General features: G+C 41.9%; 3 non-coding genes across 3 annotated transcripts; all 3 read left to right on the forward strand.

The window, feature by feature from the left end:
- The first annotated feature begins 9638 nt into the window (after positions 1 to 9638).
- trnac-gca (transfer RNA cysteine (anticodon GCA)) lies at positions 9639 to 9710 on the forward strand. Its single transcript has one exon. It is a non-coding gene; the product is annotated as a tRNA-Cys (tRNA).
- Positions 9711 to 12242: 2532 nt separating this feature from the next.
- trnac-gca (transfer RNA cysteine (anticodon GCA)) lies at positions 12243 to 12314 on the forward strand. The gene has a single exon. It is a non-coding gene; the product is annotated as a tRNA-Cys (tRNA).
- A 2106-nt stretch (positions 12315 to 14420) lies between these two features.
- On the forward strand, positions 14421 to 14492 carry trnac-gca (transfer RNA cysteine (anticodon GCA)). The gene has a single exon. It is a non-coding gene; the product is annotated as a tRNA-Cys (tRNA).
- Positions 14493 to 16874: the final 2382 nt, after the last annotated feature.

Below are 16874 nucleotides of genomic sequence, written 5' to 3' on the forward strand. Positions count from 1 at the left end.
CTAAATGCTTCACTGGCACGTATCTGGTTTGATTCAGGAGTAAATCAATCAGGATGTTTAGAAAGATTTCAGTTTACGCTATCACATGTTTTGTTGACAGAGGAAATTAGGTGAAGTTGATCACTGGTAGTTTGTAACAAGAAGTTCTGTTAACAAGGATGCGGTCATATATGATTGGGGGAACTAGGTAGAGAGCATAACCATCGGTGATCTCGGCATTGGAATACTAATATTGAATACCTAGAAATACTGTCAAACATTTTCAGCTACATTGAGTTGAGCTCTGATGGAAATGCAAATTTTAAGCCACCATTATTATCCTTCTGAGAAATAGAGATCCCTGCAGCAAAATAACTGATGAAAAAATTTCATTCGCATTACAAGGCAAGAATTACTAGAGGGAGATAAAAACTAATTTGGGAATAATCCCCGTATATGACATCTGAAATGATTTCTTCCTAGTTACTCTATTATGCCACAGTGATGATTAGAATGAAGATAATCATTATAATAATTAAACTATAAGAATATAGTAAAGGTAAATTTGGTGTTTACTGACTTCTGAGCCAATCTGATAGAAGCTCTATCAGATTGGCTCATTCAGTAGCATACTTGCCTCGAGTTAGATGCTTATGGATTCAAGCCTCATCCCAGGTTTGAAGCATATATTCCACATTGAAAATATTCTGTATTATTAGCTGTGTCATTCCTGAGATGAGAAAGTGAACCAAGGTCATGTTGGCCTGTTCTGACGATTCCGATGGATGTTAAAGATCCCATGGCACAACTTGAAGGAGGACAAGGAGTTTTCCTGGTGAACTTGTAGGGCCTTGCTGTCTTCGGTTGAGCCTGCCACCCCGTGCCCCTCGTCGTGATGTTGCCTGCAGGCCTGCAAACTTCCAGATCTCTTCCCTGCTTAAACTCTGCTTCAACCGCTCCAAAACTGCTCACCCTCTAAAACTGCCCACCCCCTTCATAACTGGTGGCCCAGTTATACTGTTTTTTTCGAATTTCTTATCTGAAACCAAATCAAGGTTAGTTCTTTGTCTGATTTGGGCTTCTTCAGGTGATTGTTGTCTCGTTGTTTTTAATGAGCTCGCATGATGTTTATCATTGTCTTCCTGTCCCTATAACTAATCTTGAATTGAAAGCCATTGTATATGTGGAGTATTGATAGGTTCTCAAAATTGCATTGATTGCTGCCTTCCTGCCTTAGTAGTTAGTAACGATTATTTATGCAAGATTTGGATGGGTTTCAGTTTCGTGTAAGATGAAGTCTTTCTCTGGGTTGATTGTTTTAAAGGGAAGAATGCGTATTCTGTCTCCTCTTGTTGTCTGGTTACAGGCAACAATCCACACTGCACTCAACAAGCCCGGGCATGTCCAGTCCCAGGCCTTCATGGGCTGCAGAGTTCTATACTTAACTCAGCAGTTGGGTCCTCTGCCATAAAAGTCCAAAAGTCATAACCTTGTTGATGATATGAAAAATGTGGGAATTTTAAGAACCCTTCAAACTTACCATCTTCCATTCCTCAGTCAAAGCAGATTCATTGGCCATTTTTCCAATTTCCTGGTTTTGGGATCGTTATTTGTGCAAATTGGTTGCTGCATTTGCCGACAAGACGGCAGTTCAGCTGAAGGTCTTTGCTGCAGAAAAGTAATACAGAACTGCTGAAGGGTCATGAGGACTCGAAACGTCAACTCTTTTCTTCTCCGCAGATGCTGCCAGACCTGCTGAGTTTTTCCAGATAATTCTGTTTTTGTTTTGGATTTCCAGCATCCGCAGTAGTTTTTTGTGTTTACATTTTCCGATGTTGTTTCTGTCTTTTCTTTCTCTGACTGCAGCAGAGCTTTGTCCTTGTCCTTCATTTTGGTTTCACTGTTGGCCAGGTCTGCCTCTGGCAAAATCTTAACTTGTTTTACAGTTCTGCAGTTGTGCTACTCATGGCTTCATTCACTCAGAGCTTGGAGAATTCTATGGCTTTTCCTTTCAATGGTTTGCCCATTCAGTTGGTTCTTCAGATCTTCAGTCTCTTTCTTGTGCCTCTTGGCTTCCTCCTGGAATTTAGAACATAGCTGAAACTTCTCTGCCAACTGGTTCTTCAGTTTGTTCGGGGTGACATTAAATTCATTTTGCTTCTCTTCATAATTTTTCAGAGGAACAAACTTTGACCTGAGGGATCCTTTTAACATGTGAAGGTTAATGTGAACAGTGATGTGGAGAATAAAGGGTTACTGTGATTACTACGGACTATAAAGTGAGTTATGCTTGTGAAAGCTGTTCCCTTTGCTGTATTTGTCCATAACCTTTAGCTTGCACACTTAGCCCGTCTTTTCCAGATGTGTTTTGCTGGAGATGAAGTCACTGTAGCTGATAAGCTGATGTTTTTGAGCTTTTTTTTGCTTTTCTTACATTCTATACTTTCCCACTAGCTCCCCACTAGACAAAACATGCCTGGCCAGCTTTAGCTGTATTGTGTATAAATGTACATTATTGTACCTGCTATTTGAGGGATTCTGTAGCTGAATCTTTCCCCTGCATACTCAAAATAAAGATTTCCTAACATTAACCAACTTCGGACACTAAGTGGCATACGGCCCAAGCAACTTGACGTCGCAACCAAGGTCCACTGACAGATCCAATTAAAGGAAAGACCCTGTGGACAGCAGACACTAGGGTGAGTATTGTTTATTCTATACCACCCGTGTTCAGTTAGGTCTGACTGACCACTGGGCCCTTCTTGGAATCTCAGGGATCACAAACTTTTGAATAGAGTTGGAGTGGCTGAAGGTAAGAGGAAAAAGGTAAAGAATAATGAAGTGAGACAATGTTAAGTAGGGTTTCACCGACAGCTGGCAAACAGCTGGGGGAGGGGGGAGAGACGGGTAGGTGAGAATACTTAAATAGTGTTCCCAAAGGTGAACAGCCTTGTGCATAGTATCACCGGCAGCTAACAGAAAGCTATAGGAGGAGGGCAAAACGGGTACCTCTTTAAGGTGAAGAGCCTCGCGATTGTTAGTCACCCAGACAGGGTCATGGTGGGAATACTTAGCCTGTATTCCCAAAGATGAAGAGCCTTGTGCATTGGGTCGACCAAAGAAGAGACAGGTTGCAAGCACAAGACGGGCAAGAGCCAGTCGTGTTACAGAACATAACCTGAAAGTGTGGCAGTTAAGCAGGTGGGCGCTCAGGAGCCCATCGCTGAATACCTGCTAGGCAAAAGTAAAGAATAATATGATAAAGGATGACTGGATCCTTGAATGGATTCCAGACCATCTAAAGGACTGGTGGCAAAAATGAATGAAGGGCACGACGGAAGAGGGAATTGTGGCCCTGCACCATGCACACATGAAGTTGTGTGAATGAACAGTGTGGCTTGTGGAACCGAGAAGGAAAGTTAGCCGAGGCCAAAAAGGCAGGTGCGCGATGCACAGCAGTTATGAGCAGCAGGGGACCTGAGAGGAAGGAGGGCAGTGATAATGGGGAGATTGGGTGGGATAAGTTAGAGCGGGAAGCTCTGGAATGGGGCAATGGGGCCAGGCTGAGGGCCTGTCAGAATATTACTCTGGGGGAGATTCAGGGAGCCCCTCTGACGATTCAGAGGAAGGAACTAAGGGAACAGCTGCCACACTAAGGAAGGGTAGACGCCATTGGATGGCCAAGGGCGCTCCTAAAGAAACTAGAACAAGGCAAGCATCAGATGAGGCAGGGCAGAGGATACAATTGACCACCTCTGTCCATTTCCATTCACCCCAAGGGGAAAAACAATTAATTTTGAGTGATTTAGCGCCACTGTAGGCGGCATTTTGGAATACTGAATTCTGGAACATGATAGAGGGAATGACAGGTGTCGATCAAATGGACATACACTTATTGGTAAAATCAAAGTGTCCCTGCGATGTAGGGGAGAGATGCCAGCCAGGTATACAGGCCAGCAGATGGGCAACAGTTGCCAACTGCACAAATGAACAAAAGTATCAGGGCTTTAAGACAGCCATCACAGGCCAGCTAGGGGGAGGGCAAAGTAACTGGGGAGCAATAGTAGGTGTCACCCAGAAAGCTGGGGAAAGTACGACCGAGTACGTAGAACTGAAGTTCAGGGCATATGAGGAGTTCTCAGGACTTCCAAACTTGGGCAGGGATGATGCAGTATTCCTGAAAATGCTGAAGGAAGGTCTCAGTGGGACTCACCAAGTTATACTGGGAATGGGAATTCCGGTAGGAAACACGTATACCGTCGTGGTGAGCTGGGTGAGTGATGTGGATAGGAAGTGAAAGAAGAAGATGGTAGTGGCTGCAGTTGGAGGGAATAAAAGGTGGTTGCTTTAACTGTGGTAAACCAGGGCACATGGCCCAGTATTGCCACGGTGCTAAAAGGCAAGGCAGGTCAGGGGAAAGGCAAGTCTGCAGTGGAGTGCAAGAACAGTGGGGAGGTAGGCCGCATGAAACAGCAGTGTTATGCGAATGGAGGAGATTGCGAAGGGCAGGCCCCCTGGTAACGGGATCGGGGTGGGGAGCAGGGGGTGGGATGCCGTCGGTCCCATTCCTCGCCTCTGAACAAATACTGGAGATAATCAAACTGGTCTCAAAAACAGACAAATAGGTTACCTCAGCCCCCTCAGGCAGCTCGAGCGATTCCTGAATGTTAGCAGCAGCACTGTCAGGGGGCCGGCAGTGTAGGATGTTAGTGGATACGGGAGCGTATTTATTGATCACCGACCAACCGCTACCAACTACTAATAAAACCATGTATATAACTGGGTGGGGAAGATCAGTTAAATAAGCGATTAGAATTAGGGGGAATATTAATACCAGTCCATTTCTGGGTATGCCTGAATAATAAAGGATCAATATTAGGAATTGATATGTTGAGGGAAGCGACCCTGAATGGGGGAAAGGTGTCTGGCGTTATAGACAAGTTGCAGTGAAGCACAGCCAATGGCCAAAAGCAGTAACACAACATGCCACATGGGTGACATTGGCTGCACCCCAAATGCGGGATTGGTCAGGTGAGGGGGTGTACGAGTTTGTTTGCTCCAGTTCCCCAAAGTAACAGTCCTGTGGGAGAGCTGACATTCCAACCATACCAGGTGAAGGTGTGGGCCATCGTCCGCACAAGCAGTACGCTATCAAATCAGAAGCCAAATTGGTGGTCCAGGCGAGAGTACAGGATTTATTAACCGTGGGCGTAATAAGGGAAACTACATGTATCTCCCATTCAACAGTATCGCCTGTCAGGAAGCTGGATGGCACCTGGTGATGTATAATAGGTTACACGCTTTTTAAAAAATGTACACCCAAACTGCACCCGAGCGTGGCCAGACCGGCCACAATATCAAATGGGCTAAACCCAGAGCACAAGGTATTTACAGTTTTAGATATTTCACTCGGAATCACAAGTTAGATTTAAATTTACTGTAGGAGGTAATCAGTAGACATGGACCCAGTTGCTGCAAGGGTTCCACAACAGCCCATTCATATTTCATCAGGCCATGGTTCAGGCCTTAGCTGGTATAGATTTAACCCTGTACAAGAGTACAGTATTACAGTACGAGGATGACTTTCTGATTGCATCTACGCCGGGGTGGGGACACTGTGGAGCACTGGTCTGTACCATGCAGCCCCTAGAGAGACGGGGATATAAGTCAGTCCAACTATAGCGCAGGTTGGATGGGGAAACGTGCATTACCTGAGCACACAATCACCCAGCGACATAAGGCATTGACAGGTGATGTCATTTAGCAGTTTGAGGACAGCTCTCCACTCAACGGTCATGTTCTACCTTCGAGTAACTGTGTATGAGAATGTCGTCCATATGGCATATTACTCCTTTCATAACTGTCAGGGTTTCAGGCATCATTCTTTGGATTATCTCAGGTTCAGAAGCAATTCCGAATGGTTACTTGTTGAAACAATAATGACCAAATGTGGTGATAAAAGTAGTTAACAATCCGGATTCTTTGTCCAGAGACAACTGCCAAAAGATGCTTTTAGCGTCCAAGTTAGTGAGGAAGGAGCTTTTTGCTAATTTGGAGAGACATTCATCCACTGATGCCATCAGGGGTATCTCATGCTGCACAGACTTGTTTAATTGAGCCAATTACCTGATTCTAATTGAACCATAAGACTTTGGTATTGTGAACATTCCAGGACTCCACTTCATCAGTCTGGTTACTGGAGAGTTGACCCTTTGCATTAGCATGTGTTCGGTCTCACTTGTGACTTTTTCTGAGAGCAGGTTACAGGTCTTTTTCGCTGTGAAGAGATATATTGGCTAGGCAATCTGCTTTTAGGGTTCTGAGATATTCTGTTATCAATTTCCTAAGCCTGAAAATAGGGATGGAAATTAATTCCCTATGAATACCTCATTAAGCTGCTCATCACCAATTTCATCAACTTTGTAAAGGAACATCAGTTGCAAACACATTGATCTGCTCAGTAACGATGACTCTGGGATGTTTATCACATACAAGGGTTCCACAATTTCTTTATGCTTCCATCTTAATCCTGCCAAGTGTTGGCCTATTATTTTTAGTGATGCCCCTCTTGGACCTTGCAACTGGAGGATGGCTGTAATGTGATATTGTTAAGCAATTCACTTCATCAGTTAACACTGAAACACCTGTGCCAGTGTCGAGCTTGAAATCTGTGGGGTGATTATCAACTTGTAATTTCGTGCTCCAAAAATTATTTTCTGCTTCATTAATGTCTCCCAAGAAGGACATTTGTTTCTTCTGTGGCTCTTGTTGGATTTGACTTTGTTCCATTGTTATCTCTTTCTTTCTTTGAGCTATAGGAACATTGGATCTGCAGACGATTTGGGCAAATCTCGGTTTATGTCGGCTATTGAAGTTTCAAGGTGTCGCGCTCTGTGTGAGGGGATATAGCTCAGTGGCAGAGCATTTGACTGCAGTTTCAAATCCAGGTGTTCCCCCATTTTCATAAGCACTATGGAAAAGATCTAAACTTTCCATGATACAGCATGGGTGAATCCTTCAGATTTCTGTGAATCATTGAAATTGTCCAGTCCAGATGGCTGTGGAGGGTCAGTCATTGAGGTCGAAAGATTTCTAGATGCCAATGACAGCAAGGGACACGGAGATAGTACATTCTGGGCATTCAATGGCAGTAAGGGAGAAAGTCAGCCATGATATCGTTGAATGTCAGTCCAGCTTTGAGAGTCTGAATGGGATTCCCCGATGACTGCTGTTGAGAAGTTCAAGGTTAATACTGTCACGTATGGGGGTGTAGCTTAGTGTAGAGTACTTGATTACAGTTGTAAGTGTCTTTGGTTCAAATCCATGTGCCTCTTTGTAAATGCCTATGTGGAATGATTACAACTTCCTTTCTCCAAAATTCAGAGGAATGATCAATAATTTCAACATTGATCAAAGGCATTCCAGTCCATTCTTCTGCCTCCTGAGCAAAGTGATTAAATTCATCCCAGTCACTTCCTATTCACCCCTTGCCCTGTAAATTATTCTCATTTTATCACATGTCCAATCCTCACTTGAAATCTACTCTTGAGCTCTTCAAAAAGCAAGTGATCATGTAAGGTCGTGCAGATCAGTGGAAGAGCATTTGACTGTAGATTAAGAGGTCCTGTATTCAAATTCCAAAGCCCATTTGGTTAAACCAACCTAAATCCACAAAAGCGAAAGCTGTGAACACATTGCTCTACTCAACATGCACAGGAACAACCAGAGAATTCTATGAAAATAAAGGCATTCCCATCCATTGTGTTGGGGTTAGGCTCTTTAACAGAGATGTCCCATTCAGCTTCATCCATTGTGTTTTCCTCTTGCCCAGGAAATTATTCCCCTTTCGGTATTTGTACACACCTCGCTTAAAATCTGTATTTGGCCTAATATGTCTCGTTCAAATCCAGGTGCCTCTTTGTAAATTCATGTGAAGAATGTTTATAATTTCCTTTATCCAAAATTCAGAGAAATGATCAAAAACTTCAACATTGATCAAGGCATTCCAGTCCATTCTGCTGACTTCTGGCTCCTGAGCAGAGTGATCAAATTCATGCCAGTCACTTCCATTTTACCCCTTGCCCTATAAATTATTCTCTTTTTAGCATATGTCCAACCATCTTTTGAAATCTGCTGTTTAGCTCTTCAAGGATCAAGTGATTATGTAAGGTGGTGCAGGTCAGTCGTATTGCATTTGACTGTAGTTTCAGCGGACCTTTCTTCAAATTCCAAAGTCTGGCTGGTTAAACCAACCTACATCCACAGAAGTGAAAGCTGTGAACACATTGTTCAACTCAACATGCACAGGAACAACCAGAGAATTATGTGAAAATGAAGGCATTCCCATCCATTGTGTTGGTGTTTGGCTCTTTAGCAGAGATGTCCCAATCAGCTCCATCCATTGTGCTTTCCTCTTGCCCAGCAAATTATTCTCTTTTAGGTATTTGTACAAACATGTCTTGAAATCTGTATGTGGCCGAAGAGTTTTATCGCAAGTTTTGCAAATTCACATTTGTCATTCAATTTAAATCTGCTTCTTGTAGGACATTGAGGACTGCTCTCATTCGATGGTCTTGTTCTTCCTTTGAGAAACTGTAAATGAGAATGTTGTGCATATTGATTATTACTCCTTCCATAACTTCCTGAAGCATCATTCTTTGGATTATCTGAGGAGCAGAAGCAAATCTGAATGGTTACCTGTTGAAACAACGATGACGAGAAGTGGTGATAAAATTAGTTGACAATCTGGATTCTTTGTCCAGAGGCAACTGCCAAAAGATGCTTTTGGCATCCAAGTTGGTGAGGACGGAGCTTTTTTGCTAATTTGGAGAGACATTCATCCACTGATACCATCGGGGTTATCACTCGCTCTATTGACTTGTTTAATTGAGCCATGTTACCTGATTCTAATTGAACCATTAGACTTTGGTATTATGAAAATTCCAGGACTCCACTTCATCTGCCGGGTTACTGGCTAGATGACCACTTGTGTTAGCATGTGTTCAATTTCGCTCTTGACATTTTCTGAGAGAGGGTTATGGAGCTTTCTTGCTGTGAAGAGAAATATTGCCATATCAATCTGCATTTAGACGTTAGTGATATTGTGCTTTCAGCTTTCCAAAGGCTGAAAACAGGGATGGAAATTCATTCCTCATGAATATTTCATTTGGCTGCTAATCACCAATTTCATCAACCTTGCAAATGAACCTCAGTTGCAAACACACTGATCTGCTCAGTAATGATGACACCTGGATGATTATCATGTACAAGGTTTGCAGAATTTCTTTACGTTTCCATCTTAATCTTGCCAAGTGTTGTCCTTCCTGGACCATGTAACTGGAGAATGTCTGTAATGTGATATTGTTAAGCAATTCACTTCATCAGTTAACACTGAAACACCTGTGCCAGTGTCTAGCTTGAAATCTGTGGGGTGACCATCAACTTGTAATTTTGTGCTCAAAAAATTATCTACTGCTTCATTAAGCCCTCCCAAGAAGAACATTAGTTTCTTCTGTGGCTCTTCCACTTCTTGGTTTGACTTGTTTCCATTGGTATCTCTTTCTTCCTGTAATCCATAAGAACATTGAATCTGCAGATTATTGGCCCAAATCTCAATTCCTGTCTGCTATTGAACTTTCAAGGTGTCAATGTCATCATCAGGGGATGTAGCTCAGTGGTTGAGCATTTGACTGCAGATCAAGAGGTCCCTGGTTCAACTCCAAGTATCTCCTCCCTTTCATGGGAAATGTTTGAAAGTGTGTATGCTTTCCTTTATGCAGCATGGTCGAACCATTGGATTTTTTGTGAAACTTAGGTATCATCCAGCCCAGTGGGTTGTGGAGGCTTAGTCAATGAGGTTGATAGATTTCTTGATTCCAATGACATCAAGGGACATGAGGTTATTGTGGGAAATGAGCAGTAAGATAGAAAGATTGCCATATCGTTAAGTGTCAATCCAGGCTCCAGAGTTTGAAGGGGTGCCCTCTGATCCTGTGTCTGCTGTTGAAATTTTCAACTTTAATACAGTCAGGTAAGAGAGTGTAGATTAGTGGAAGAGTATTTGACTGTAGTTGTAAATAAGTCTCGCTCGAATCCAGGTGCCACTTTGTAAATTCATGTGAAGAATGTTTACAATTTCCCTCATCCAAAATTCAGGGAAATAATCTAAAATTGCAACATTGATCAAAGCATTCAAATCCATTCTGCTGACTTCTGGCTCCTGTGCAGAGTGATCAAATTCGTCCCAGTCACTTCCATTTTACCACTTGCCCTGTAAATTATTCTCTTTTTAGCATATGTCCAATCATCTCTTGAAATCTGCTCTTTAGCTCTTGAAGGACTGTAAGGACTCAAGTAAGGTGGTGCAGATCAGTCGTATTGCATTTGACTGTAGTTGCAGCGGTCCTTTGTTCAAATTCCAAAGTGGTTAAACCACAGAAGTGAAAGCTGTCAACACGTTGCTCAACTCAACATGCACAGGAACAACCAGAGAATAATGTGACAATGAAGGCAGTGTCTTCCATTGTGTTGGTGTTTGGCTTTGTAGCAGAGATGTCCCATTCAGCTCCATCCAATGTGCTTTCCTCTTGCCCAGGAAATTATTCTCCTTTAACTATATGTACAAGCCTGGCTTGCCATCTGTATGTGGCCTAAGAATGTTATTGCAGGTTTTTGCAAATTTGCATTTGTCATCCAATGTCAAAACTGCTTCTTGTAGGATATTGAGGACTGCTTTCATTCGATGGTGATGTTCTTCCTTCGAGAATCTGTGTCTGAGAATGTTGTGCATATCAATTATTACTCCTTTAATAACTTCCAGGATCTGAGGCATCATTCTTTGAATTATCTCAGGTGCAGAAGCAATTCCGAATGGTTACCTGTTGAAACAATAATGACCAAACAATTCCATTATTTTTAAATGTTTTTCCATCCATTGTTTTATCTCTACCGTTTAGCCTATTTCGATAACCCCCACCCCACCCACAATAGGGCTACCTTTCCCTTGCTCGTCCTGCTTTCCACCCTTAATGTCCCCATTAGCAAATTTCTTAACTAATATCACCACCGTCAACACCTTTTTTGTCCTTTTGTCTATGACATCTTTTGGCAATCTCCACCTATCACTGGCCCTCTATCCAGCTCTACCTGTCCCACTCCCCGTTAAACCAGCCAATATTTCAACTGTTTTCTATTTTTCCTTAGTTTTGATGAAGAGTCATTCAGAATCAAAACATTAACTGTTTTCCTCTCTGCAGATGCTGTCAGACCTGCTGAGTTTTTCCAGGTATTTTTGTTGTTGTTCTAGATTTCCAGCATCCACAGTATTTTGCTTTTATCTTAGTGGTGATATAATTAGTTGACAATTTGGATTCTTTTTCCAGCGGCAACTGCCAAAAGATGCTTTTGGCTTCCAAGTTGGTGAGGAGGGAGCTTTATTGCTAATTTGAAGAGACATTCATCCACTGATGCCATCGGGGGTATCGCCCTCTATTGACTTGTTTAATTGAGCCAAGTTACCTGATTCTAATTGAACCATTAGACTTTGGTATTGTGAACATTCCAGGACTTCACTTCATCTGCCTGGTTACTGGATAGATGACCCCTTGTGTTAGCATGTGTTTAATTTCGCTCTTGACTTTTTCTGAGTTGGTTATGAAACTTTCTTGCTGCGAAGAGACATATTGCCAATTCAATTTGCATTCAGACTTATGTTATATTCTGCTTTCAGAATTCCTAAGGCTGAAAATAGTGACAGAAATTAATTCCTCATGAATATTTCATTTGGCTGCTAATCACCAATTTCATCAACCTTGAAAATGTACCTCAGTTGCAAACATGCTGATCAGTAATGATGACCCCTGGATTTTTATCACGTACAAGGTTTGCAGAATTTCTTTATGTTTCCATCTTGCCAAGTGTTGCTCTTCCTGGACCATGCAACTGGAGAATGTCTGTAATGTGATATTGTTAAGCAATTCTCTTCATCAGTTAAGACTGAAACACCTGTGCCAGTGTCTAGTTTGAAATCTGTGGGATGACCATCAACTTGTAATTTTGTGCTCCAAAAATTATATTCTGCTTCATTAAGCCCTCCCAATGAGAAGATCTCTTTCTTCTGTGGCTCTTCCACTTCTTGGTTTGACTTGTTTCCGTTGGTATCTCTTTCTTCCTGTAATCTATAAGAACATTGAATCTACAGACTGTAGGCCCAAATCTCGATTCCTGTCTGCTGTTGAACTTTCAAGGTGTCAGTGTCAATGTCAGGGGATGTAGCTCAGTGGTAGTGCATTTGACTGCAAGTCAAGAGGTCCTTGGTTCAACTCCAAGTGTCCCCTGCCTTTTGTAAGGAATGTTTGACAGTGTGTCTGTTTTCCTTTATCCAGCATGTACAAACCATTGGAGTTTTTGTGAAACTTTGGAATCATCCAGCCCAGAGGGTTGTGCTATCACAGTTAATGAGGTCGATAGATTTCTTGATTCCAATGACATCAAGGGACAAGGGGTTAGTGTGGGAAATGGGCAGTAAGATAGAAAGACAGCCATGATATCAATAATTATCAGTCCAGGCCTCAGATTTTGAAGAAGTGCCCCCAGCGCCTATGTCTGCTGTTGAAATTCTCAACGTTAATACAATCAGGTAAGAGAGTGTAGATCAGTGCTAGAGTATTTGATTGTAGTTTTAAATATGTCTTGTACGAATCCAGGTGCCTCTTTGTAAATGCATGTGAAGAATGCTTAGAATTTCCTTTATCCAAAATTCAGAGAAATGATCAAAAACTTCAACATTGATCAAGGCATTCCAGTCCATTCTGCTGACTCCTGGCTCCTGAGCAGAGTGATCAAATTCATCCCAGTCACTTCCATTTTACCACATGCCCTATAAATTATTCTCTTTTTATCATATGTCTAATCATCTCTTGAAATCTGCTCTTTAGCTCTCCAAGGACCAAGTGATCATGTAAGGTGGTGCACATCAGTCGTATTGCATTTGACTGTAGTTTCAGCGGTCCTTTGTTCAAATTCCACAGTCCGTCTGGTTAAACCAACCTACGTCCACAGAAGTGAATGCTGTGAACACATTGCTCAACTCAACATGCACAGGAACAACCAGAAAATTATGTGAAAATGAAGGCATTCCCATCCATTGTGTTGGTGTTTGGCTCTTTAGCAGAGATGTCCCAATCAGCTCCATCCATTGTGCTTTCCTCTTGCCCAGGAAATTATTCTCTTTTAGGTATTTGTACAAACATGTCTTGAAATCTGTATGTGGCCGAAGAGTTTTATCGCAAGTTTTGCAAATTCACATTTGTCATTCAATTTAAATCTGCTTCTTGTAGACATTTAGGACTGCTCTCATTCAATGGTCTTGTTCTTCCTTCGAGAAACTGTAAATGAGAATGTTGTGCATATTGATTATTACTCCTTCCATAACTTCCTGAAGCATCATTCTTTGGATTACCTGAGGTGCAGAAGCAAATCTGAATGGTTACCTGTTGAAACAACAATGACGAAAAGTGGTGATAAAATTAGTTGAGAATCTGGATTCTTTGTCCAGAGGCACCTGACAAAAGATGCTTTTAACATCCAAGTTGGTGAGGAGGGAGCTTTTTTGCTAATTTGGAGAGACATTCATCCACTGATACCATCGGGGGTATCACTCGCTCGATTGACTTGTTTAATTGAGCCAAGTTACCTGATTCTAATTGAACCATTAGATTTTGGCATTGTGAAAATTCCAGGACTCCACCTCATCTGCCTGGTTACTGGATAGATGACCCCTTGTGTTAGCATGTGTTTAATTTCACTCTTGACATTTTCTGAGAGAGGGTTATGGAGCTTTCTTGCTGCAAAGGGAAATATTGCCATATCAATCTGCATTTAGACGTTAGTGATGTTGTGCTTTCAGCTTTCCTAAGGCTGAAAACAGGGATGGAAATGCATTCCTCATGAATATTTCATTTGGCTGCTAATCACCAATTTCATCAACCTTGCAAATGAACCTCAGTTGCAAACACGCTGATCAGTAATGATGACCCCTGGATTTTTATCACGTACAAGGTTTGCAGAATTTCTTTATGTTTCCATCTTGCCAAGTGTTGCCTTTCCTGGATCATGCAACTGGAGAATGTCTGTAATGTGATATTGTTAAGCAATTCTCTTCATCAGTTAAGACAGAAACACCTGTGCCAGTGTCTAGCTTGAAATCTGTGGGGTGACCATCAACTTGTAATTTTGTGCTCCAAAAATTATATTCTACTTCATTAAGCCCTCCTAATGAGAGGATCTCTTTCTTCTGTGGCTCTTCCACTTCTTGGTTTGCCTTGTTTCCGTTGGTATCCGTTTCTTCCTGTAATACATAAGAACATTGAATCTACAGACTATAGGCCCAAATCTCGATTCCTGTCTGCTAGTGAACTTTTAAGGTGTCAATGTCATTGTCTGGGTATGTAGCTCAGTAGTAGAGCATTTGACTGCAGATCAAGAGGTCCTTGGTTCAACTCCAAGCGTCCCCTGCCTTTGGTAAGAAATGTTTGACAGTGTGTCTGCTTTCCTTTATCCAGCATGGATGAACCATTGGAGTTTTTGTGAAACTTTGGAATCATCCAGCCCAGAGGGTTGTTCTATCACAATCAATGAGGTCGATAGATTTCTTGATTCCAATGACATCAAGGGACAAGGGGTTAGTGTGGGAAATGGGCAGTAAGATAGAAAGACAGCCATGATATCATTAATTATCAGTCCAGGCTACAGAGTCTGAAGGGGTGCCCCATGCGCCTATGTCTGTTGTTGAAATTTTCAACCTTAATACAATCAGGTAAGAGAGTGTAGATCGGTGCTAGAGTATTTGACTGTAGTTTTAAATATGTCTTGTACGAATCCAGGTGCCTCTTTGTAAATGCATGTGAAGAATGTTTATAATTTCCTTTATCCAAAATTCAGAGAAATGATCAAAAACTTCAACATTGATCAAGGCATTCCAGTCCATTCTGCTGAATTCTGGCTCCTGAGCAGAGTGATCAAATTCATCCCAGTCACTTCCATTTTACCACATGCCCTATAAATTATTCTCTTTTTATGATATGTCCAATCACCTCTTGAAATCTGCTCTTTAGCTCTTCAAGGACCTAGTGATCATGTAAGGTGGTGCAGATCAGTCTTATTGCATTTGACTGTAGTTTCAGCGGTCCTTTGTTCAAATTCCAAAGTCCGTCTGGTTAAACCAACCTACGTCCACAGAAGTGAATGCTGTGAACACATTGCTCAACTCAACATGCACAGGAACAACCAGAGAATTATGTGAAAATGAAGGCATTCCCATCCATTGTGTTGGTGTCTGGCTCTATAGCAGAGATGTCCCATTCAGCTCCTTCCATTGTGCTTCCCTCTTGCCCAGGAAATTATTCTCCTTTAGGTACTTGTACAAACATGTCTTGAAATCTGTATGTGGCTGAAGAGTTTTATCGCAAGTTTTGCAAATTCACATTTGTCATTCAATTTAAATCTGCTTCTTGTAGGACATTGAGGACTGCTCTCATCAATGGTCTTGTTCTTCCTTAGAGAAACTGTAAATGAGAATGTTGTGCATATTGATTATTACTCCTTCCATAACTTCCTGAAGCATCATTCTTTGGATTATTTGAGGTGCAGAAGCAAATCTGAATGGTTACCTGTTGAAACAACAATGACGAAAAGTGGTGATAAAATTAGTTGACAATCTGGATTCTTTGTCCAGAGGCACCTGACAAAAGATGCTTTTAGCATCCAAGTTGGTGAGGAGGGAGCTTTTTTGCTAATTTGGAGAGACATTCATCCACTGATACCATCGGGGGTATCACCCGCTCTATTGACTTGTTTAATTGAGCCAAGTTACCTGATTCTAATTGAACCATTAGACTTTGGTATTGTGAAAATTCCAGGACTCCACTTCAACTGCCTGTTTACTGGGTAGCTGACCCCTTGTGTTAGCATGTGTTTAATTTCGCTCTTGACATTTTCTGAGGGAGGGTTATGGAGCTTTCTTGCTGCGAAGGGAAATATTGCCATATCAATCTGCATTTAGACTTTAGTGATATTGTGCTTTCAGCTTTCCAAAAGCGGAAAACAGGGACGGAAATGCATTCCTCATGAATATTTCATTTGGCTGCTAATCACCAATTTCATCAACCTTGCAAATGAACCTTAGTTGCAAACACGCTAATCTGCTCAGTAATGATGACACCTGGATGGTTATCACGTACAAGGTTTGCAGAATTTCTTTATGTTTCCATCTTGCCAAGTGTTGCCCTTCCTGGACCATGCAACTGGAGAATGTCTGTAATGTGATATTGTTAAGTAATTCTCTTCATCAGTTAACACTGAAACACCTGTGCCAGTGTCTAGCTTGAAATCTGGGGGGTGACAATCAACTTGTAATTTTGTGCTCCAAAAATTATATTCTGCTTCATTAAGCCCTCCTAATGAGAAGATCTCTTTCTTCTGTGGCTCTTCCACTTCTTGGTTTGACTTGTTTCCTTTGGTATCCCTTTCTTCCTGTAATCTATAAGAACATTGAATCTGTACACGATTGGCCCAAATCCCGATTCCTGTCTGCTATTGAACTTTTAAGGTGTCAATGTCATTGTCAGGGGATGTAGCTCAGTGGTAGAGGATTTGACTGCATATCAAGAGGTCCTTGGGTCAACTCCAAGCGTCCCCTGCCTTTCGTAAGAAATGTTTGACAGTGTGTCTGCTTTCCTTTATCCAGCATGGACGAACCATTGGAGTTTTTGTGAAACTTTGGAATCATCCAGCCCAGAGGGTTGTGCTATCACAGTCAATGAGGTCGATAGATTTCTTGATTCCAATGACATCAAGGGACAAGGGGTTAGTGTGGGAAATGGGCAGTAAGATAGAAA

The sequence above is a fragment of the Cetorhinus maximus genome, chromosome 11 (assembly GCF_964194155.1).
Source record: "Cetorhinus maximus chromosome 11, sCetMax3.hap1.1, whole genome shotgun sequence".
Classification (NCBI taxonomy): Eukaryota; Metazoa; Chordata; class Chondrichthyes; order Lamniformes; family Cetorhinidae; genus Cetorhinus; species Cetorhinus maximus.